The sequence below is a fragment of the Somniosus microcephalus genome, chromosome 16, assembly GCF_052327205.1.
Source record: "Somniosus microcephalus isolate GS21.2 chromosome 16, FLI_Smic_1.0, whole genome shotgun sequence".
Classification (NCBI taxonomy): domain Eukaryota; kingdom Metazoa; phylum Chordata; class Chondrichthyes; order Squaliformes; family Somniosidae; genus Somniosus; species Somniosus microcephalus.
In genome coordinates this window covers 15,178,973-15,202,563 of record NC_141002.1, presented here as the reverse complement: position 1 = coordinate 15,202,563, position 23,591 = coordinate 15,178,973, and the positions used below count along the sequence as shown (strand labels likewise).

Genomic DNA, 23,591 nt, shown 5'->3' with positions numbered 1-23,591 from the left:
GAGTTAAAGTAATGAAAGTGTTAATGTGTGATTATGAATGAATGTGTTAATGCGGGATTGGTAATGAAATTGTTAATGGGAGATTAGTAATGAAAGAGTTAAAGTAATGAAAGTGTTAATGTGTGATTATGAATGAATGTGTTAATGCGGGATTGGTAATGAAAGTGTTAACTTGAGATTGAAAATGAAAGCATTAGTGAGATTGGTAATCAAAGTGTTAATGTGAGATTAGTAATGAAATTGTTAATGTGAGATCGATAATGAAGGTGTCAGTGAGATTAGGAATGAGAGTGTTAAAGTGAGATTGGTAATGAAATGGTTAACGTGAGATTGTTAATGAAAGTGTTAGTGTTAACGTGAGCTTGGTAAAGAAAATGATAACGTGAGATTAGGAATGAAAGTGTTAACATGAGGGTAAACGTCAGATTGGTCATCAAAGTGTTAACATGAGTATGGTAATGAAAGTATTAACGTGAGATTACTAATGAAAGTGTTAGTGTGAGATTAGGAATGAGAGTGTTAATGGGAGATTGGGTATGAAAGTGTTACAGAGAGATTAGTAATGAAATTGTTAATGTGAGATTAGGAATGAAACTGTTAATGGGAGATTGGTAATGAAAGTGTTACTGTGAGATTGGTAATGAAAGTGTTAACATGAGATTGGTAATGAAAGTGTTAACGTGAGTTCAGCTATGAAAGTGTTAATGTGAGATTAGTAATGAAATGTTTAAGGTGAGATTGGTAAAGAAATTCTTAAAGTGAGATTAGGGATGAAAGTGTTAACGTGAGATTAGGAATTAAAGTGTTACCGTGAGATTGATAATGAAAGTGTTAATGGGAGATTGGTAATGAAATTGTTAGTGAGATTGGTAATGAAAGTGTTAATAATGAAAGTGTTAATGTGAGATTGGTAATCAGAGTGTTAACGTGAGATTAGGCATGAAAGTGTTAACGTGAGGGTAAACTTCAGATTGCTCATGAAAGTGTTAACGTGATTATGGCAATGAAAGTATTAGTGTGAGATTAGCAATTAAAGTGTTAATGTGAGATTGCTAATGAAAGTGTTAACGTGAGATCTGTAATGAAAGTGTTAACGTGAGATCTGTAATGAAAGTGTTAAAGTGAGATTCGTAATGAAAGAGTTAACAGGAGATTAGTAATGGAATTGTTAACGTGCGATTGGTGAAGAAAGTGTTAATGTGAGATTAGGAATGAAAGTGTTAACGTGCGATTGGTGAAGAAAGTGTTAGTGTGAGATTAGGACTGAAGGTGTTAACATGAGATTGGTAATTAAAGTGTTAACGTGAGATTGGAAAAGAAAGTGTGATTGTGAGATGAGGAATTAATGTGTTAACGTGAGATTGATAATGAAAGTGTTTATGTGAGATTGGTAATAAAAGTGTTAATGTGAGATTGGTAATGAAAGTGTTAAAGTAATGAAAATGTTAACGTGTGATTAGGAATGAATGTGTTAACGCGGGATTGGTAATGAAAGTGTTAACGTGAGATTGAAAATGAAAGCGTTAGTGAGATTGGTAATGAAAGTGTTAATGTGAGATTGGTAATCAAAGTGTTAATGTGAGATTAGTAATGAAATAGTTAATGTGAGATCTATAATGAAGGTTTCAGTGAGATTAGGAATGAGTGTTAACGTGAGATTGGTAAAGATAGTGATAACGTGAGATTAGGAATGAAAGTGTTATCGTGAGTATGGTAATGAATGTGTTAATGGGAGGTTGGTAATGAAAGTGTTACCGTGAGATTGGTACAGAAAGTGTTACTGTGAGATTGAAAATGAAAGTGTTATTGTGAGATTAGGAATGAAAGTGATAAAGTGAGTTGATAATGAAACTGTTAATGGGAGATTGGTAATGAAAGTGTTACTGTGAGATTGATAATGAAAGTGTTAACGTGAGATTGGTAATGAAAGTGTTAATGTGAGTTCAGCTATGAAAGTGTTACCGTGAGATTAGTAATGACATTTTTAACGTGAGATTGGTAAAGAAAGTGTTAACCTGAGACTGCTAATGAAAGTGATAATGTGAGATTGATAATGAAAGCGTTAACGTGACATTGGTAATGAAAGTGTTAATGTGAGATTAGTAATGAAATTGTGAACGTGAGATTAGAAATGAAAGTGTTAACGTGAGATCAGCAATGAAAATGTTAATGTGAGATTAGAAATGAAAGTGTTAATGTGAGATTGGTAATGAAAGTGTTAACGTGAGATTAGGAATGAAAGTGTTACTGTGATTGGTTATCAAAGTGTTAATGTGATTAGTAATGAAATTGTTAACGTGAGATTGGTAAAGAAAGTGTCAATGAGAGATTGGTAATGAAAGTGTTAAAGTAATGAAAGTCTTAATGTGTGATTAGGAATGAAAGTGTTAACACGACATTGGGAATGAAAGTGTTAACGTGAGATTAGGAATTAAAGTGTTAACGTGAGATTGGTAATGAAATTGTTAATGGGAGATTGGTAATGAAAGTGTAAAAGTAATGAAAGTGTTATTGTGTGATTTGGAATGAAAGTGTTAACGTGAGATTGGTAATGAAAGTGTTAATGTGAGTTCAGCTATGAAAGTGTTTTCGTGAGATTAGTAATGACATTTTTAACGTGAGATTGGTTAAAAAAAAGTGTTAAAGTGAGATTAGGAATGAAAGTGTTAACGTGAGATTGGTAATGAAAGTGATAATGTGAGATCAGCAATGAAAATGTTAATGTGAGATTAGAAATGAAAGTGTTAATGTGAGATTGCTAATGAAAGTGTTAACGTGAGATTAGGAATGAAAGTGTTAACGTGAGATTGGTAAAGAAAGTGTCAATGAGAGATTGGTAATGAAAGTGTTAAAGTAATGAAAGTCTTAATGTGTGATTAGGAATGAAAGTGTTAAAACGACATTGGTAATGAAAGTGTTAACGTGAGATTAGTAATGGAAGTGTTAAAGTGAGATTGATAATGAAAGCGTTAACGTGACATTGGTAATGAAAGTGTGAATGTGAGATTAGTAATGAAATTGTGAACGTGAGATTGGTAAAGAAAGTGTCAGTGAGATTGGTAATGAAAGTGTTAATGTGAGATAAGCAATGAAAATGTTAACGTGAGATTAGGAATGAAAGTGTTAGTCAGATTGGGAATGAAAGTGTTAGTGTTGTGAGATTAGGAATGAAGGTGTTAATGTAGGATTAGTAATGAAAGTGTTAATGTGAGATTAGTAATGAAAGTGTTAAAGTGAGATTAGTAAAGAAATTGTTAACGTGAGATTAGTAATGAAAGTGTTAACGTGAGATTGGTAAAGAAAGTGTTAAAGTGAGATTAGGGATGAAAGTGTCAATGTTAATGTGAGATTGGTAATGAAATTGTTTATGGGAGATTGGTAATGAAAGTGTAAAAGTAATGAAAGTGTTAATGTGTGATTTGGAATGAAAGCATTCGTGAGGTTGGTAATGAAAGTGTTAATGTGAGATTAGTAATGAAAGTGTTAGTGAGATTAGTAATGAAATTGTTAAGGTGAGATCGATAATGAAGGTGTCAGTGAGATTAGGAGAGCGTTAAAGTGAGATTGGAAATGAAAGTGTTAACGTGAGATTGGTAATGAAATTGTTAATGGGAGATTAGTAATGAAAGTGTTAACGTGAGATTGGTAAAGAAAATGTTAAAGTGAGATTAGGAATGAAAGAGTTAACATGAGATTGGTAACCAAGGTGTTAATGTGAGATTAAGAATGAAAGTGTTAACGTGAGCTTGGTAATGAAAGTGTTATTTTGAGATTTGTAATGAAAGTGTTACTGTGAGGTTGGTAATGAAAGTGTTAACGTGAGATTGGTAATGAAATGTTAACGTCAGATTGGTAATGAAAGTGTTAACGTGAGATTGGAAATGAAAGTGTTAACGTGAGATTGCTAATTAAAGTGTTAACGTAAGATTGGTAAATAAAGTGTTATTGTGAGATTAGTAATGAAAGTGTTAAAGTGAGGTTGATAATGAAAGTGTTAATGTGAGATTAGGAATTAAAGTGTTAACGTGAGATTGAAAATGAAAGTGTTAATGTTAGATTGGTCATGAAATTGTTAATGGGAGATTGGTAATGAAATTGTTAATGGGAGATTGGTAATGAAAGTGTTAACGTGAGATTGAAAATGAAAGCGTTAGTGAGATTGGTAATGAAAGAGTTAATGTGAGATTAGTAATGACAGTGTTAGTGAGATTGGGTAATGAACGTGCTAATGTGAGATTAGTAATGAAATTATTAATGTGAGATTGATATTGAAGATGTCAGTGAGATTAGGAATGAGAGTGTTAACGTGAGATTGGTAATGAAAGTGTTAAAGAGAGATTGGTAATGAAATTGTTAATGGGAGACTGGTAATGAAAGTGTTAAAGTAATTAAAGTGCTAATTTGTGATTAGGAATGAATGTGTTAATGCGGGATTGGTAATGAAAGTGTTAACGTGAGATTGAAAATGAAAGCGTTAGTGAGATTGGTAATGAAAGTGTTAATGTGAGATTAGTAATGAAATTATTAATGTGCGATCGATATTGAAGGTGTCAGTGAGATCAGGAATGAGAGTGTTAAAGAGAGATTGGTAATGAAAGTGTTACTGTTAACGTGAGATTTGTAAAGATAGTGATAACGTGAGATTAGGAATGAAAATGTTAACGTGAGGGTAAACGCCAGGTTGGTCATGAAAGTGTTAACCTGAGTACGGTAATGAAAGTATTAATGTGAGATTGTGGCGGAACCATCAGAGGATTACGGACAATTGTATATAATTTCTTTTACAGCAATGTAGTACAGCTGAGGGCTGCACCTTTAATGTATCTGTTAACTGTACTAGGGCTTCTTTCCTGTACTCCGCGTGATGACGTCATGCCGTCCGTCACATGATCTCAACGGCGGGAAGAACGTGATGACGTCATGACGTCAGAGCTCGGAACCTTCTAGCAGTTGAGCTCGGAACCTGCTAGCAGTTGAGCTCGGAACCTGCTAGCAGTTGAGCTCGGAACCTGCTAGCAGTTGAGCTCGGAACCTTCTAGCAGTTTCCAGAGAGGCTTTCAAGCAGACCAGACCTATTTGCATTGTATCCTACAGTTTCCTGTACAGCTTCGTTTGTTTATTAAATTTTATTGTTTTTGATTTTCTGAGTCGATCTCAATTCTTCGGCTAGGAACCCCAGTTCCTATACGATTACCAATGAAAGTGTTAGCGTGAGATTAGGAATGAAAGTGTTAATGGGAGATTGGGAATTAAAGTGTTACCGTGAGATTGGTTATGAAAGTGTTACTGTGAGATTAATAATGAAAGTATTAATGTGAGATGAGGAATGAAAGTGTTAATGTGAGATTGGTAATGAAAGTGCTAATATGAGATTTGTAATGAGGTGTTAACGTCAGATTGGTAAATAAAGTGTTATCGTGAGATTAGGAATGAAAGTGTTAAAGTGAGGTTGATAATGAAAGTGTTAACGTGAGATTGGTAATGAAAGTGTTACTGTGAGTTCAGCTATGAAAGTGTTACCGTGAGATTAGTAATGACATTTTTAACGTGAGATTGGTAAAGAAAGTGTTAAAGTGAGATTAGGAATTAAAGTGTTAGTGTTAATGTGATATTAGGAATGACAGTGTTCAAGTGAGATTGGTAATGAAAGTGTTAACGTGAGATTGGTAATGAAAGTGTTAACGTGAGATTAGGAATGAAAGTGTTAACGTGAGATTGGTAAAGAAAGTGTCAATGAGAGATTGGTAATGAAAGTGTTAAAGTAATGAAAGTCTTAATGTGTGATTAGGAATGAAAGTGTTAACACGACATTGGTAATGAAAGTGTGAATGTGAGATAAGCAATGAAAATGTTAACGTGAGATTAGGAATGAAAGTGTTAGTCAGATTGGGAATGAAAGTGTTAGTGTTGTTGTGAGATTAGGAATGAAGGTGTTAAAGTGAGATTAGTAATGAAAGTGTTAATGTGAGATTAGTAATTAAGTGTTAAGGTCAGATTGGTAATGAAAATGTTAACGTGAGATTGGTAATGAAAGTGTTAAAGTGAGATTAGGAATGAAAGTGTTAATGTTAATGTGAGATTGGTAATGAAAGTGTTAATGTGAGATTGAAAATGAAAGCATTAGTGAGATTGGTAATGAAAGTGTTAATGTGAGATTAGGAAAGAAAGTGTTAACGTGAGATCAGTAATGAAAGTGTTAATGTGAGGTCTGTAATGAAAGTGTTAATGTGAGATTATGAATGAAAGTGTTAAGGTGACATTAGTAATGAAATTGTTAATGTGAGATTGAAAACGAAAGAGTTAATGTGAGATTGGTAATGAAATTGTTAATGGGAGATTAGTAATGAAAGTGTTAAAGTAATGAAAGTGTTAATGTGTGATTAGAAATGAATGTGTTAACGCGGGATTGGTAATGAAAGTGTTAACTTGAGATTGTTAATGAAAGTGTTAGTGTTAATGTGAGATTGGTAAAGAAAATGATAACGTGAGATTAGGAATGAAAGTGTTAGTGTTAATGTGAGATTCGGAATGAAAGTGTTAAAGTGAGATTGGTAATGAAAGTGTTAACGTGAGATTATGAATGAAAGTGTTAATGTAGAGATTAGTAATGAAAGTGTTAAAGTGAGATTGATATGAAAGCGTTAACGTGACATTGGTAATGAAAGTGTGAATGTGAGTACAGCAATGAAAGTGTTAATGTAATTTTATGAAAGAAAGTGTTAATGTTAATGTGAGATTAGTAATGAAATTGTTAATGTGAGATCGATAATGAAGGTATCAGTGAGATTAGGAATGAGAGTGTTAAAGTGAGATTGGTAATGAAAGTGTTAACGTGAGGGTAAACGTCAGATTGGTCATGAAAGTGTTAACATGAGTATGGTAATGAATATATTAATGTGAGATTACCAATGAAAGTGTTAGTGTGAGATTAGGAATGAAAGTGTTAATGGGAGATTGGTAATGAAAGTGTTAATGTGTGCTTAGTAATGAAGGTGTTAATGGGAGGTTAGCAAAGAAAGTGTTAAAGTGAGATTGGAAATGAAAGTGTTAACGTGAGATTTGTGAAGAAAGTGTTAATGTAAGATCTGTAATGAAAGTGTTAATGTGAGATTAGTAATGAAAGTGTTAACGTGAGATTTGGAATGAAAGTGTTAACGTGAGATCAGCAATGAAAGTGTTAATGTGAGATTTGGAATGAAAGTGTTAATGTGAGATGAGTAATGAAAGTGTTAATGTGTGCTTAGTAATGAAGGTGTTAATGGGAGGTTAGCAAAGAAAGTGTTAAAGTGAGATTGGAAATGAAAGTGTTAACGTGAGATTAGGAATGAAAGTGTTAATGTGAGATTAGGAATGAAAGTGTTAGTGAGATTGATAATGAAAGTGTTAATGTGTCATTTGGAATTAAAGTGTTAAAGTGAGATTGGTAGTGAGTGTTAATGTGAGATTAGAAATGAAAGTGTTAATTGGAGATTAGTTAGTAATGAAATTGTTACTGGGAGATTGGTAATGAAAGTGTTAACATGAGATTAGTAAAGAATTTGTTAATGTGAGATTAGTAATGAAAGTGTTAATGTGAGATTAGGAATGAAAGTGTTAATGTGAGGGTAAACGTCAGATTGGTCATGAAAGTGTTAACGTGAATATGGTAATGAAAGTATTAATGTCAGATTACCAATGAAAGTGTTAGTGTGAGATTAGGAATGAAAGTGTTAATGGGAGATTGATAATGAAAGTGTTACTGTGAGATTGATAATGAATGTGTTAATGTGATATTAGGAATTAAAGCGTTAACGTGAGATTGGTAATTAAAGTGTTAATGTGAGTTCAGCTATGAAAGTGTTAACGTCAGATTAGTAATGAAATTGTTAACGTGAGATTGGTAAAGAAAGTGTTAAAGTGAGATTAGAAATGAAAGTTTTAGTGTTAATGTGAGATTAGGAATTAAAGTGTTAATGTGAGATTAGTAATGAAAGTGTTAATGTGAGATTGGTAATGAAAGTATTATCGTGAGATTGGTAAAGAAAGTGTTAAAGTGAGATTAGAAATGAACATTTTAGTGTTAATGTGAGATTAGGAATTAAAGTGTTAATGTGAGATTAGTAATGAAATTGTTAACATGAGATTGGTAAAGAAAGTGTCATGGTGAGATTAGGAATGTGAGTGTTAATGTGAGATTCGTAATGAAAGTGTTAATATGAGATTGGTAATGAAAGTGTTAAAGTGAGATTAGGAATGAAAGTGTTAATGTGTGATTAGGAATGAAAGTGCTACTGTGAGATTGGTAATGAAAGTGTTAATTAATTCTGATGCAATCCCTCTGCTATGTAAAATAATTGGGTTATTGTCTTCCTTAAAATAGTGTAGCGAGTATTCTGAGCGCCTCCAATGAACAGTCATTGACAGCAACTATTGCAATCTGTATTCCTCTACGAACAATTCCAGGAAGCTGAATTTTAAAACCTGTCCTTCACCTTGTACTGGGCACACTCATCCCTAACAGTCTGTGGCATGGTGCTGAGCCTTTGTCCAATGCATCCTCTCTTACCACTCTCTATTTCATTGATCCTACTATGGCTGTTCCTCTGAACTTCCTTCTAGTTCATCTGAAGCTAGAAATATATCATTCAGCATGCTCTTCCACCTTAATGTGTTCAAATCTCTTGCTCTAACTCCGTCTTTCCCTGGATACCAAAACTACAGATCTCCTTGCCTCCTTCAGTTTTCACTTCCTTCTATAACCTTTAGACTCAAAATAAGATTGACACCAAATCACTGTCTCTTATTTTTCTGCTTATCAACATTGGTGGTGTTGGACATCACCTAGGTTTTTCAAATTTATAGAAAATTTTAAAGAAAAGAAATTGAAATAATCTGTAAAATTTATCAGAAACGCGAACCCTGGCCAATTTTTCTTCACTAACTCAGGGCACCGATGATAATTGTAGCTTTCCTAAGCAGCATTGACTGAGATCAGCGGAGGCCAGAGCTAGCACTGAACCTGGACCCTGTCTGGCTCAGTAAATCACTGGAGAGGCTCATGCCATCAGGAGAGCCGAGAGTTAACGTTATACAGGTGAACTGAATGTTGAACTTGTCACTCTTCCTGACTAGGCACAGGATTTTTTTTTTCAAGTGTGCAGAGAATAACAATGTGTTGCCATTGACCTAAAAAATGCCAACCTTGTCCTAATTATACTCATCCATGCAGGATGGGTCCCGACAGATGAAAATGATAAATGCTAATCTTGCTATTTTTAGTGACTGAGCAAGGAACTAATTACTCAGTGCTCAGAATAGACTTTTTTTGTTCCTCCTGCCCATTTTCTCTGGTCTATTTTCTTTTACCCAGCCACTGAGTCAAGCTGCAGTCTACTTCCACAACCCCCCTGGACCTCACCTTCTGTGGCCTTGGATAGTGAATGTTGGCATACTCTGCAGCTTTGGTGAGACAACGCCAATGAACCCAGTCCTCAGCTGTCGGTCCAGCATAAGCAATTGGATGATGATATGGGCGGGAACTTTGGCGGCCTGGGAATATTGGTCACACCTTCACGACGTCCTCGCTGAGATTAGCTAACTGACCAGAGGGGGAGCCGATCTTCTCCAGAGCCAATGTCAAACCTTACTTTATGAAAAGGCAACAGTCAGAGAAATATCCCTCATCTCTGTCGAGGTGATAGCACCTCCAAATGGTATTTGACCTGCTGGAGCAGTTTTCCAGCAATGGTGGCTGGACAGGACATTGAGCTCATGGAAGAAACAGTGAGATGCTGTAATGGGGAAATGTAGTGATGGTATCTGAAAGGATGAGCTCAAATGGCTCTTCTTCACCCAAACCTATCTTGCCCAGTTTAGAACTTTAGTACAATAACATCATTCAACTGAAAAAAAAGACCTTGGAAACCCAATCTCACAGCCTTCCAGTAGAGAGTCAATAGCCGCACTGCTTGGTTAGTGACAAACAGAACCATTATCATTTTACAATCTAAACTTTAGCTTCCATATGTCGAAACCCCTTCCAGTGCATTGTGGGTTAATGATATTCTTAAAACAATCACAACTAGCACTAACCTTGTCATACATAATGGTTGTCAAACAAAATACGCTCCATGTTTCTTGGCGGCAGCATCAATCTAGCTGTCATGTGCTGTGTATAGCATGTTCCTGAATGTAGATGACATCTAGCCAACCTCACACAATGCCCTCCACGGTGACCTCTTTCTATATTTATTGTTCCACACCACATTTTCAGTACGACAGAGGGAAGATAAATTTCCATCTCTTATGAGTAGAATGCACACTCATGATGAAGTCACTGCAGGACTAAGATTTTTGGGGGGAGAAGAACTGCCCTGAAATCTTTTCAGAAGGATGTTTGGGTGAGAGGGTTGTCCATAGGAACATACAGGAACAGAGGAACAGGAGTCGGCCATTTAGCCCCTCGAGCCTGTTCTGCCATTCAATGAGATCATGGCTGATCTGCGACCTAACTCCATTTACCCGCCTTTGGCCCATATCCCTTAATACCTTTGGTTCGCAAAAATCTATTAATCTCCGATTTAAAATTAACAATTGACCCAGCATCAGTTGCCGTTTGCGGTAGAGAGTTTCAAACTTCTATCATCCTGTGCGTGTAGAAGTGTTTCCTAATTTCACTCCTGAAAGGTCTGGCTCTAATTTTTAGACTATGCCCCCTAGTCCTAGAATCCCTAACCAGCGGAAATAGTTTCTCTCTATCTACCCTATCTGTTCCCCTTAATATCCTGAAAACTTCGATCAAATCACCCCTTAACATTCTAAATTCCAAGGAATGCAACCCTAATTTGTGTAATCTCTCCTCGTAATTTAACCCCTGGAGTCCGGGTATCATTCTGGTAAACCTACGCTGCACTCCCTCCAAGGCCAATATATCCTTCCTAAGGTGTGGTGCCCAGAACTGCTCACAGTGCTCCAGGTGTGGTCTAATTAGAGCTTTGTATAGCTGCAGCATAACTTCTACCCCCTTGTATTCTAGCCCTCGAGATATAAAGGCCAGCATTCCATTAGCCTGTTTGGTTATTTTCTATACCTGTCTATGACATTTTAATGATCTATGTACCTGGACCCCTAAGTCTCTTTGGACCGCCACTGTTTTTTAGCCTTTCACCGTTTAGCAAGTACTCTATTCTATCCTTTTTAGGTCCAAAGTGAATGACATCACATTTGCCTACATTGAAATCCATTTGCCACAGTTTTGAACATTTGCTTAATGTATTAATATCTCTTTGTAATTTTATGCTTTCATCTACACTGCCTATAATGCTGCCTATCTTTGTGTCATCAGCAAATTTGGATATATGACTTTCTATCCCATCATCTAAGTTGTTAATAAATAAGGTGAATAGTTGAGGCCCCAACACAGATCCTCGCGGGACACCACTACTCACATCCAGCCAATTAGAGGACCTGCCCATCATATCATTGATCATATCACTGAATATTGTTATTTGTGTCCGTGCACTCTCAGATCAAGCATCTTCCCAGACCACAAGATGTGAGCCAAACATTACCATCCCCCACACCCCCCGCCCCCTTTTCCTTGTCAATCTTGAGCTCATCCAGGTGAGGGATGTTAGTGCTGAGGGATGGAACATTTGCCACTTCAGGCAAGCACTGACAGCATCAAGATCTTCCTGGTCAAGTACAGCACAGTTACATGCAGAGTAAAGACCCCCATAGCCTGAAAATACATCTCAACTCCAAGCTCAGACAAGTGCCACCTACTCCACCGGTGTAGCCATTTTTCTATTTCCCACACCAGTCATCATCTGGCCTCTGAGGGCAATTACCAATGTGTGCTGAATTTGGGCAGTTTTGTGCTGTAAGTGATTTTGTCTATACCCAGTAGAGGCTGGCTTGGACTCCCCAAAATTTGTAGGATCATTACAGCTAGACAGAGGCTTTCATCTTATTGGTTTGGGCTGGATTCAAACCCTGGTCCAAGAGGTAAATGACCAGCACTGAACCCACTCAACCGATCAATCCTGTGGCATGTGTAGAGCTCGGAGATGATGCAACAAAATGAGGCCTGAGGAAGCCAATCACTTTCTCTCCCTTAGCGATAGGGTTTGCCTCAACTGTTGCGTATTTACTTGGTGCATACACCAAGTTCTCAGGTCGGTTTATGCCAGATGTCTTATCCTCTCTTCCAGATTCAGTAGTTATGAGAACCAACAAGTACATTAGAAAGGCATAAGTGTTAAGATCAGGGAACTGTGAGATTTATAATCAAAAAGGACAAGGCAGATCACTAATAAGCGAGACTTGGCAGGTCTGCATAGAGTACAAAGAAGAGCAACTAGACTGAGCTTAAGTGTAAAGGAGTGAGCGTATAATCTAGGCTGACATTTCAGTTGAATTGAGGGAGTGCTGCATTGTCAGAGCTGCCATCTTTCCGATGAGATGTTAAAGGTCTTGTCTGTCTAGTCAGGTGGCATTTTTTGAAATAGAGCAGGGGCCAACATTCATCCCTCACCAGCACCACCAAAGAGAGATGAATTGATCATTCATCTCATTGCTGTTTTTGGAACCTTCCTGTATACATACTGGCTGCTGTGTTTGTCTCCATAATAACAGTGACTCCACTTCAAAAGTAGTTCATTGGCTGTGACTCTGAGACATCCCACGAATGAAAAACGTGCTATACTCTATTAGAGCGGGGGAATGGGACTGATTGGATCGCTCCACAGAGAGCCGGCACGGACTTGATGGGCCGAATGGCCTCCTTCTGTGCCGTTATGACTCTGTTACTAAATGCAAATTCTTTCTTTATGAGACAACATCAGAAAAACTTAGGAGATTGGGGGGTGGGGGGAACTCAGCTAAGTATATAAAATATTAAATGTACACTTAAGTTAAACCCAATTACTTCAAAAGTACACCGAAAGAACAGAAGATATAAATGGAAATTAGTGAAAAGTAAATTTGGAACAGCGATGTTGCGAAAAAGTTCTTTTTCATAAATAGTTAAGCATTTGGAATAATCTACAAACAAGGCAATAGAGGCAAAAACACTGGGGTTTTTCAGAATACAATGAGATGCCAAGACAGGCGAGTTAACGTACTAGAGGGATGGGCATTGATTGGGTGACTGGCCTTGTCTTATGTTAGGAATAAGCAATCGCAATTTCTTCTAAATTGTGCCAATTTACTGTTTGGGTGATGTTACACGAGACTTAATGGGACATCAATACACATCTTCACGTTGAGTGAAGGCCAAAGCCTTAGGCTTGGCTTCATTATTCTCAGTGCTAATATCAGAGATATAACTAAGTGAGGCCCAAACAAAAGATATGCCATGGCTATTGTTCCCCTCAACAGGTTCTGCATGAAAGCACAGTGCACCCTTTCCCAGCGAAGAGTCAGTGAATTGGCATCGCCAGATTGGTGGCCCGTCCATTAGATGTCACCTTCATCCCTTGAGAAAACACCGGCTTTCTCTGCCCTAAATTTCCCCAGTAACAACCACAGTGTGAGCACAGCACAAACCTCCCCTTCCTCCAAGTGCAAGCATTCGAACATCTGATGAAGCTTACAACAGCGCGTCGGCTTCAGCAAGATGCCAGGAGTGAAATTAATGATCAAGAGTGACATCTACTGCAACCCCATTGACGTAACATGAGATATTTATTATTCAGAGTGAGATACGTTTTTTAAAACAAAATGAGTGTGTCTCACTCCAAATGAGCAAGAGTACACAGCTATGGATCCATGAAAAAAGCACAGAAGGTGACCATTTGGTCCATTATGCCAGTGCTATCTTTTCAACTATCCACTCTAGTCATGTTTCGCTATACATTTTATATTATTTTTCAAATACTTATCCAATTCCCTTTCTAAATGATGTTATAGTCTCGGCCCCAATAGCCACCTGTGATAAAGTAGTCCCCATTCTTTCTTTAATTCATTATTGGGATTTGGGCATTGTTGGATAGGGCAATATTTATTGCCCATCCCTCGTTGCCCGAAGGTGGGTGGTGGTGGGGGTCCTTTTTATTTTCTGTAGCAGTTTGACTGAACTGAGGGGCTTGCTAGGCCACGTCAGAGGGCAGTTAACAGTCAACCATGTTGGTGTGAGACTGGAGTCACATATAGACCAGACTGGGGAAGCACAGGCTTCCTTCCATAAAGGAATATTAGTAACCCAGTTGGGTTTTTAGGACAATCCAATTTTTACTAGGATGTGTTTTTTAAGTTACAAATTTTTAAAGCTGAATGCAAATTCTCAAAGTGCCCTGGTGGGTTTTGAATTCCCGTTTTCTGGATTATCAGTCCAGTAAAATACTGTACATCTAATATCACTCTGTGTGAAAGCATTTCTTCCAAATTCACCCCCATTCCGGTCCTTCTTGTGATAATCCAGAGTCTGTGTCTCTGGTCTTGTGATAATCCAGAGTCTGTGTCTCTGGTCTTGTGATAATCCAGAGTCTGTGTCTCTGGTCTTGAGATAATCCAGAGTCTGTGTCTCTGGTCTTGTGATAATCCAGAGTCTGTGTCCCTGGTCTTGTGATAATCCAGAGTCTGTGTCTCTGGTCTTGTGATAATCCAGAGCCAGTGTCCCTGGTCTTGTGATAATCCAGAGTCTGTGTCCCTGGTCTTGTGATAATCCAGAGTCTGTGTCTCTGGTCTTGTGATAATCCAGAGCCTGTGTCCCTGGTCTTGTGATAATCCAGAGCCTGTGTCCATGGTCTTGTGATAATCCAGAGCCAGTGTCCCTGGTCTTGTGATAATCCAGAGTCTGTGTCTCTGGTCTTGTGATAATCCAGAGTCTGGGTCTCTGGTCTTGTGATAATCCAGAGCCAGTGTCCCTGGTCTTGTGATAATCCAGAGTCTGTGTCCCTGGTCTTGTGATAATCCAGAGCCTGTGTCTCTGGTCTTGTGATAATCCAGAGTCTGTGTCTCTGGTCTTGTGATAATCCAGAGCCTGTGTCCCTGGTCTTGTGATAATCCAGAGTCTGTGTCCCTGGTCTTGTGATAATCCAGAGTCTGTGTCCCTGGTTTTGTGATAATCCAGAGCCAGTGTCTCTGGTCTTGTGATAATCCAGAGTCTGTGTCTCTGGTCTTGTGATAATCCAGAGCCAGTGTCCCTGGTCTTGTGATAATCCAGAGCCTGTGTCTCTGGTCTTGTGATAATCCAGAGCCAGTGTCCCTGGTCTTGTGATAATCCAGAGTCTGTGTCTCTGGTCTTGTGATAATCCAGAGCCTGTGTCCCTGGTCTTGTGATAATCCAGAGCCTGTGTCCCTGGTATTGTGATAATCCAGAGTCTGTGTCCCTGGTCTTGTGATAATCCAGAGTCTGTGTCCCTGGTCTTGTGATAATCCAGAGTCTGGGTCTCTGGTCTTGTGATAATCCAGAGCCAGTGTCCCTGGTCTTGTGATAATCCAGAGTCTGTGTCCCTGGTCTTGTGATAATCCAGAGCCTGTGTCTCTGGTCTTGTGATAATCCAGAGTCTGTGTCTCTGGTCTTGTGATAATCCAGAGCCTGTGTCCCTGGTCTTGTGATAATCCAGATTCTGTGTCCCTGGTCTTGTGATAATCCAGAGTCTGTGTCCCTGGTCTTGTGATAATCCAGAGTCTGTGTCTCTGGTCTTGTGATAATCCAGAGTCTGTGTCTCTGGTCTTGTGATAATCCAGAGCCTGTGCCTCTGGTCTTGTGATAATCCAGAGTCTGTGTCTCTGGTCTTGTGATAATCCAGAGCCTGTGTCCCCGGTCTTGTGATAATCCAGAGTCTGGGTCCCTGGTCTTGTGATAATCCAGAGTCTGTGTCTCTGGTCTTGTGATAATCCAGAGTCTGTGTCTCTGGTCTTGTGATAATCCAGAGCCTGTGTCCCTGGTCTTGTGATAATCCAGAGTCTGTGTCTCTGGTCTTGTGATAATCCAGAGCCTGTGTCCCCGGTCTTGTGATAATCCAGAGTCTGTGTCTCTGGTCTTGTGATAATCCAGAGTCTGTGTCTCTGGTCTTGTGATAATCCAGAGTCTGTGTCTCTGGTCTTGTGATAATCCAGAGCCAGTGTCCCCGGTCTTGTGATAATCCAGAGTCTGGGTCTCTGGTCTTGTGATAATCCAGAGCCAGTGTCTCTGGTCTTGTGATAATCCAGAGTCTGTGTCCCTGGTCTTGTGATAATCCAGAGCCTGTGTCTCTGGTCTTGTGATAATCCAGAGCCAGTGTCTCTGGTCTTGTGATAATCCAGAGTCTGTGTCTCTGGTCTTGTGATAATCCAGAGCCAGTGTCCCTGGTCTTGTGATAATCCAGAGTCTGTGTCCCTGGTCTTGTGATAATCCAGAGTCTGTGTCTCTGGTCTTGTGATAATCCAGATTCTGTGTCCCTGGTCTTGTGATAATCCAGAGCCTGTGTCTCTGGTCTTGTGATAATCCAGAGTCTGTGTCCCTGGTCTTGTGATAATCCAGAGTCTGTGTCTCTGGTCTTGTGATAATCCAGAGTCTGTGTCTCTGGTCTTGTGATAATCCAGAGTCTGTGTCTCTGGTCTTGTGATAATCCAGAGCCTGTGTCCCTGGTCTTGTGATAATCCAGAGTCTGTGTCCCTGGTCTTGTGATAATCCAGAGTCTGTGTCCCTGGTTTTGTGATAATCCAGAGCCAGTGTCTCTGGTCTTGTGATAATCCAGAGTCTGTGTCTCTGGTCTTGTGATAATCCAGAGCCAGTGTCCCTGGTCTTGTGATAATCCAGAGTCTGTGTCTCTGGTCTTGTGATAATCCAGAGCCAGTGTCCCTGGTCTTGTGATAATCCAGAGTCTGTGTCTCTGGTCTTGTGATAATCCAGAGCCTGTGTCCCTGGTCTTGTGATAATCCAGAGCCTGTGTCCCTGGTATTGTGATAATCCAGAGTCTGTGTCCCTGGTCTTGTGATAATCCAGAGTCTGTGTCTCTGGTCTTGTGACAATCCAGAGCCTGTGTCTCTGGTCTTGTGATAATCCAGAGCCAGTGTCCCCGGTCTTGTGATAATCCAGAGTCTGGGTCTCTGGTCTTGTGATAATCCAGAGCCAGTGTCTCTGGTCTTGTGATAATCCAGAGTCTGTGTCCCTGGTCTTGTGATAATCCAGAGTCTGTGTCTCTGGTCTTGTGATAATCCAGAGCCAGTGTCCCTGGTCTTGTGATAATCCAGAGTCTGTGTCTCTGGTCTTGTGATAATCCAGAGCCTGCGTCCCTGGTCTTGTGATAATCCAGAGCCTGTGTCCCTGGTCTTGTGATAATCCAGAGTCTGTGTCCCTGGTCTTGTGATAATCCAGAGTCTGTGTCTCTGGTCTTGTGATAATCCAGAGTCTGGGTCTCTGGTCTTGTGATAATCCAGAGTCTGTGTCCCTGGTCTTGTGATAATCCAGAGCCTGTGTCTCTGGTCTTGTGATAATCCAGAGTCTGTGTCCCTGGTCTTGTGATAATCCAGAGTCTGTGTCCCTGGTCTTGTGATAATCCAGATTCTGTGTCCCTGGTCTTGTGATAATCCAGAGTCTGTGTCTCTGGTCTTGTGATAATCCAGAGTCTGTGTCCCTGGTCTTGTGATAATCCAGAGTCTGTGTCTCTGGTCTTGTGATAATCCAGAGCCTGTGTCTCTGGTCTTGTGATAATCCAGAGTCTGTGTCCCTGGTCTTGTGATAATCCAGAATCTGTGTCTCTGGTCTTGTGATAATCCAGAGCCTGTGTCCCTGGTCTTGTGATAATCCACATTCTGTGTCCCTGGTCTTGTGATAATCCAGAGTCTGTGTCCCTGGTCTTGTGATAATCCAGATTCTGTGTCCCTGGTCTTGTGATAATCCAGATTCTGTGTCCCTGGTCTTGTGATAATCCAGAGTCTGTGTCTCTGGTCTTGTGATAATCCAGAGTCTGTGTCCCTGGTCTTGTGATAATCCAGAGTCTGTGTCTCTGGTCTTGGGATAATCCAGAGCCTGTGTCTCTGGTCTTGTGATAATCCAGAGTCTGTGTCCCTGGTCTTGTGATAATCCAGAATCTGTGTCTCTGGTCTTGTGATAATCCAGAGCCTGTGTCCCTGGTCTTGTGATAATCCACATTCTGTGTCCCTGGTCTTGTGATAATCCAGAGTCTGTGTCCCTGGTCTTGTGATAATCCAGAGTCTGTGTCTCTGGTCTTGTGATAATCCAGAGTCTGTGTCTCTGGTCTTGTGATAATCCAGATTCTGTGTCCCTGGTCTTGTGATAATCCAGAGCCTGTGTCCCTGGTCTTGTGATAATCCAGAGTCTGGGTCTCTGGTCTTGTGATAATCCAGAGCCTGTGTCCCTGGTCTTGTGACAATCCAGAGTCTGTGTCTCTGGTCTTGTGATAATCCAGAGCCAGTGTCCCTGGTCTTGTGATAATCCAGAGCCAGTGTCTCTGGTCTTGTGATAATCCAGATTCTGTGTCCCTGGTCTTGTGATAATCCAGAGTCTGTGTCCCTGGTCTTGTGATAATCCAGAGTCTGTGTCTCTGGTCTTGTGATAATCCAGATTCTGTGTCCCTGGTCTTGTGATAATCCAGAGTCTGTGTCTCTGGTCTTGTGATAATCCAGAGTCTGTGTCTCTGGTCTTGTGATAATCCAGAGTCTGTGTCTCTGGTCTTGTGATAATCCAGAGTCTGTGTCTCTGGTCTTGTGATAATCCAGAGTCTGTGTCCCCGGTCTTGTGATAATCCAGAGCCTGTGTCCCTGCTCTTGTGATAATCCAGAGTCTGTGTCTCTGGTCTTGTGATAATCCAGAGCCTGTGTCTCTGGTCTTGTGATAATCCAGAGCCTGTGTCCCTGGTCTTGTGATAATCCAGAGTCTGTGTCCCTGGTCTTGTGATAATCCAGATTCTGTGTCCCTGGTCTTGTGGTAATCCAGAGCCTGTGTCCCCGGTCTTGTGATAATCCAGAGTCTGGGTCCCTGGTCTTGTGATAATCCAGAGTCTGTGTCTCTGGTCTTGTGATAATCCAGAGCCAGTGTCTCTGGTCTTGTGATAATCCAGGGCCTGTGTCCCTGGTCTTGTGATAATCCAGAGCCTGTGTCTCTGGTCTTGTGATAATCCAGAGCCTGTGTCACTGGTCTTGTGATAATCCAGAGTCTGTGTCTCTGGTTCTTCTTGTGATAATTCACATTTCATATTCTCATAATAATAGGATTCGTTTTGCATTGTCCTAACAAAGAGCCAGCACAGACTGTAAACCTCTTTGGTTCTCAGCCCAGGACAGTGCTCTGTGCATGTGTGCTTAGACAGGCTTCCCTCACCCTACTGCAAAAGTTTAACATTTAGAGAGCATTAGTGGGAGCAGCCAATGTTCCCTTCAAGCTGCGGGCAGTGTCTGTAGGTCCTGCGCAGCTGGTGAGCTGGTTTTTAAATTGAAAAAACAATTCATGCGCACAATTTTGAATGGGCCACGGTGCCCGTTAAAGGGGCTGCACGGCCCCCCAAAAAATTACAGGAAGCATTGGGTTCAGCCCCACTTTCAAAACATATAAATCAACTCCAGGTAGGTTTCAAACACGGCAGAGGATCCTCCTCCAGGACTGCACGAAAACCTATTTGCAGCAGCACTGAAGTGGCTCCTAACACCTCGCAATCTTCCTTCCTCCAATGAAAACAAGCTCAACTCGGGGGAGTCTCTCAAGCCCTGTAACTATCCTCCTCTGAACCCTCTTGATACAAGGTTAGAGTTGGTTATCTTGACGTAGAGTCAAGTCCCTTCAAGGAGCATCCTAACGTTAGATCAGCCTTTGTTACTCACAGCCTCCTATTGATTGGAAAGCGCCAGAGAACGGTCAATAATCAATCATTACTTTTCCTTCTCCGTTGTGGAGGTAGCAGACATTGCGAACCTGGGGAAACCAGTAAATGTTTCAATGCTTTTACTGTAATAGCAGTAAAAAGGGTGGATGATTGGGATTGGGCCAAGAAAATACTGACTTAACTTAAAAGGCTCCGTCACTGAGTGTGATCTCTGAGTTCCTCCGACTCTGGCCTCTTGTGTACCCCACCCCCTTCACCCACCATTGGCGGCCGTGCCTTCAGCCGTCTAGGCCCTCAGCTCTGGAATTTCTTCCTGAAACCTCACCGTCTCTCTCTCCTCCTTTAAGACACTCCTTAAAACCTACCTCTTTAACCAGGCTGTCCTAATATTTGGCTGTCAATTTTTGGTCTAATTACGGTCCTGTGAAGTGCCTCGGGATATTTTACTATGTTAAAGGTGCTATATAAATGCAAGTCGAAGTGAAAGTAACGCTGATATCACATATTTGATACATTTTTCTTTACAATTCTCTTCCCCCACTCCCACAGGCTCTGACTCACGTGGGGGTACAGCTCCACATGCATCAGATATCCTGCAGGTAGTGATTATCAGTGGCATTCTTGACTGTTTAGGGCGTCACAATTTAGCTTCATCGTGTTCGTACCCAAAGCCCACCCATGCCCATGTCCATTGTAACATCCCAACTGCTGCCCAGACTGTGTTCCGCCAACTCAGCAGACACAAGCAATGCTTCAAGCTAACCAGAGTGGTGACACTTGCACAGCATCCAGACCGTGAACTGTACCTGTCCCCTCATCCTCACCAGCTTAAGACTCAAACATTTCCAATCTGTATCTCAAAGCAATTTGCCCTGCTTTAGAATTTGCAGGTGGCACAGTGAAAGGACCAAATACACACACCTGCACACACCCAACCACACCTGCACACACCCACACACACCCAACCACGCCTGCACACACCCAACCACGCCTGCACACACCCAACCACACCCACACACCCGCACACACCCACACACACCCAACCACGCCTGCACACACCCAACCACACCCACACACCCAACCACACCTGCACACACCCACACACACCCAACCACGCCTGCACACACCCAACCACACCTGCACACACCCAACCACACCTGCACACACCCAACCACGCCTGCACACACCCAACCACACCCACACACCCAACCACACCCGCACACACCCAACCACACCTGCACACGCCCAACCACACCTGCACACACCCAACCACACCTGCACACACCCACACACCCCAACCACACCTACACATACCCACACCCCAACCACACCTGCACACACCCAACCACACCTGCACACACCCAACCACACCTGCACACACCCAACCACACCTGCACACACCCAACCACACCTGCACACACCCAACCACACCTGCACACACCCAACCACACCTGCACACACCCAACCACACCTGCACACACCCACACACACCTGCACACACCCACACACACCCACACCCCAACCACACCTACACACACCCAACCACACCTACACACACCCAACCACACCTACACACACCCAACCACACCTACACACACCCAACCACACCTACACACACCCACACACACCCAACCGCACCTACACACACCCAACCGCACCTGCACACACCCAACCGCACCTACACACACCCAACCACACCTACACACACACCCAACCACACCTACACACACCCAACCACACCTACACACACCCAACCACACCTACACACACCCAACCACACCTACACACACCCAACTACACCTACACACACCCAACCACACCTACACACACACCCAACCACACCTACACACACCCAACCACACCTACACACACCCAACCACACCTACACACACCCAACCACACCTACACACACCCAACCACACCTACACACACCCAACCACACCTACACACACCCAACCACACCTACACACACCCACACACACCCACACACACCCACACACACCCACACACACCCACACCCCAACCACACCTACACACACCCAACCACACCTACACACACCCAACCACACCTACACACACCCAACCACACCTACACACACCCAACCACACCTACACACACCCACACACACCCAACCACACCTACACACACCCAACCGCACCTGCACACACCCAACCGCACCTGCACACACCCAACCGCACCTGCACACACCCAACCGCACCTACACACACACCCAACCACACCTACACACACCCAACCACACCTACACACACCCAACCACACCTACACACACCCAACCACACCTACACACACCCAACCACACCTACACACACCCACACCTACACACACCCACACCTACACACACCCAACCACACCTACACACACCCAACCACACCTACACACACCCAACCACACCTACACACACCCAACCACACCTACACACACCCACACACACCCAACCACACCTACACACACCCAACCACACCTACACACACCCAACCACACCTGCACACACCCAACCACACCTACACACACCCAACCACACCTACACACACCCGACCACACCTACACACACCCGACCACACCTACACACACCTGCACACACCCACACACACCCAACCACACCTGCACACACCCACACCTACACACACCCACACACACCCAACCACACCCAACCACACCCACACACACCCTACACACACCCACACACACCCTACACACACCCACACACCCAACCACACCTACACACACCCAACCACACCTGCACACACCCACACACCCAACCACACCCACACACACCCAACCACACCCGCACACACCCACACACACCTGCACACACCCAACCACACCTACACACACCCAATCACACCCACACACACCCACACACACCCAACCACACCTACACACACCCACACACACATACACACACCCAACCACACCTACACACACCCAACCACACCTACACACCGATACACCTACACACCCAACCACACCTACACACACCCACACACACCCACACACACCTACACACACCCTACACACACCCAACCACACCTACACACACCCACACACACACAACCACACCTACACACACCTGCACACACCCACACACACCCAACCACACCTACACACACCCAACCACACCTACACACCTTCAGAATCGCCGGTTCTATGTTGAACTAGGTGGGAAGCGCAGCAGGTGGCGTATTCAGAAGAATGGTCTTCCTCAGGGAAGCGTCCTTGCACCGCTGCTGTACAACATCTACACGAATGACCAACCTATAGACGGTGTCACACGCCGTTTTATATATGCTGATGACTTATGTGTCACTGCCCAAAGCACTGATTTTAACACCGTGGAGAAAACGCTTTCTGAGGCCTTGGAGGGACTAAAATCCTACTATGAAGAAAACCACCTTTGCGCAAACCCATCAAAGACGCAAGTTTGTGCATTCCACCTCAGAAACCGTGAAGCCAAACGCCAGCTGAAAGTAACCTGGTGTGGAGCAACACTGACGCATTGCGAGCACCCTATCTATTTAGGAGTCACCCTTGACCGATGCCTCACCTTCAAGAACCACATCGAGAAGACAAAGGCAAAAGTGAGCGTACGAAACAACATCCTGAATAAGCTCACTAACACAAGATGGGGAGCAAGCCCGAAAACATTGCGAACCAGTGCACTTGCTCTTTGCTATTCCACTGCTGAATACGCCTGCCCTGCATGGGAAAGGTCTACTCATGCCAAGAAGATGGATGGCGTTCTGAATGCAAGCTGCTGATTTATCACAGGTTGCTTAAAACCAACAAACACCAACAGCCTATATATCCTGGCGGGTATCGCT

General features: G+C 42.1%; 1 protein-coding gene across 1 annotated transcript in view; it reads right to left on the bottom strand.

Annotated features, from left to right (window-relative positions):
* Positions 1-23,591, bottom strand: part of LOC147105984 (xylosyl- and glucuronyltransferase LARGE1) — a 1,047,399-nt gene that overhangs the window by 968,775 nt on the left and 55,033 nt on the right. The window lies entirely within an intron of this gene.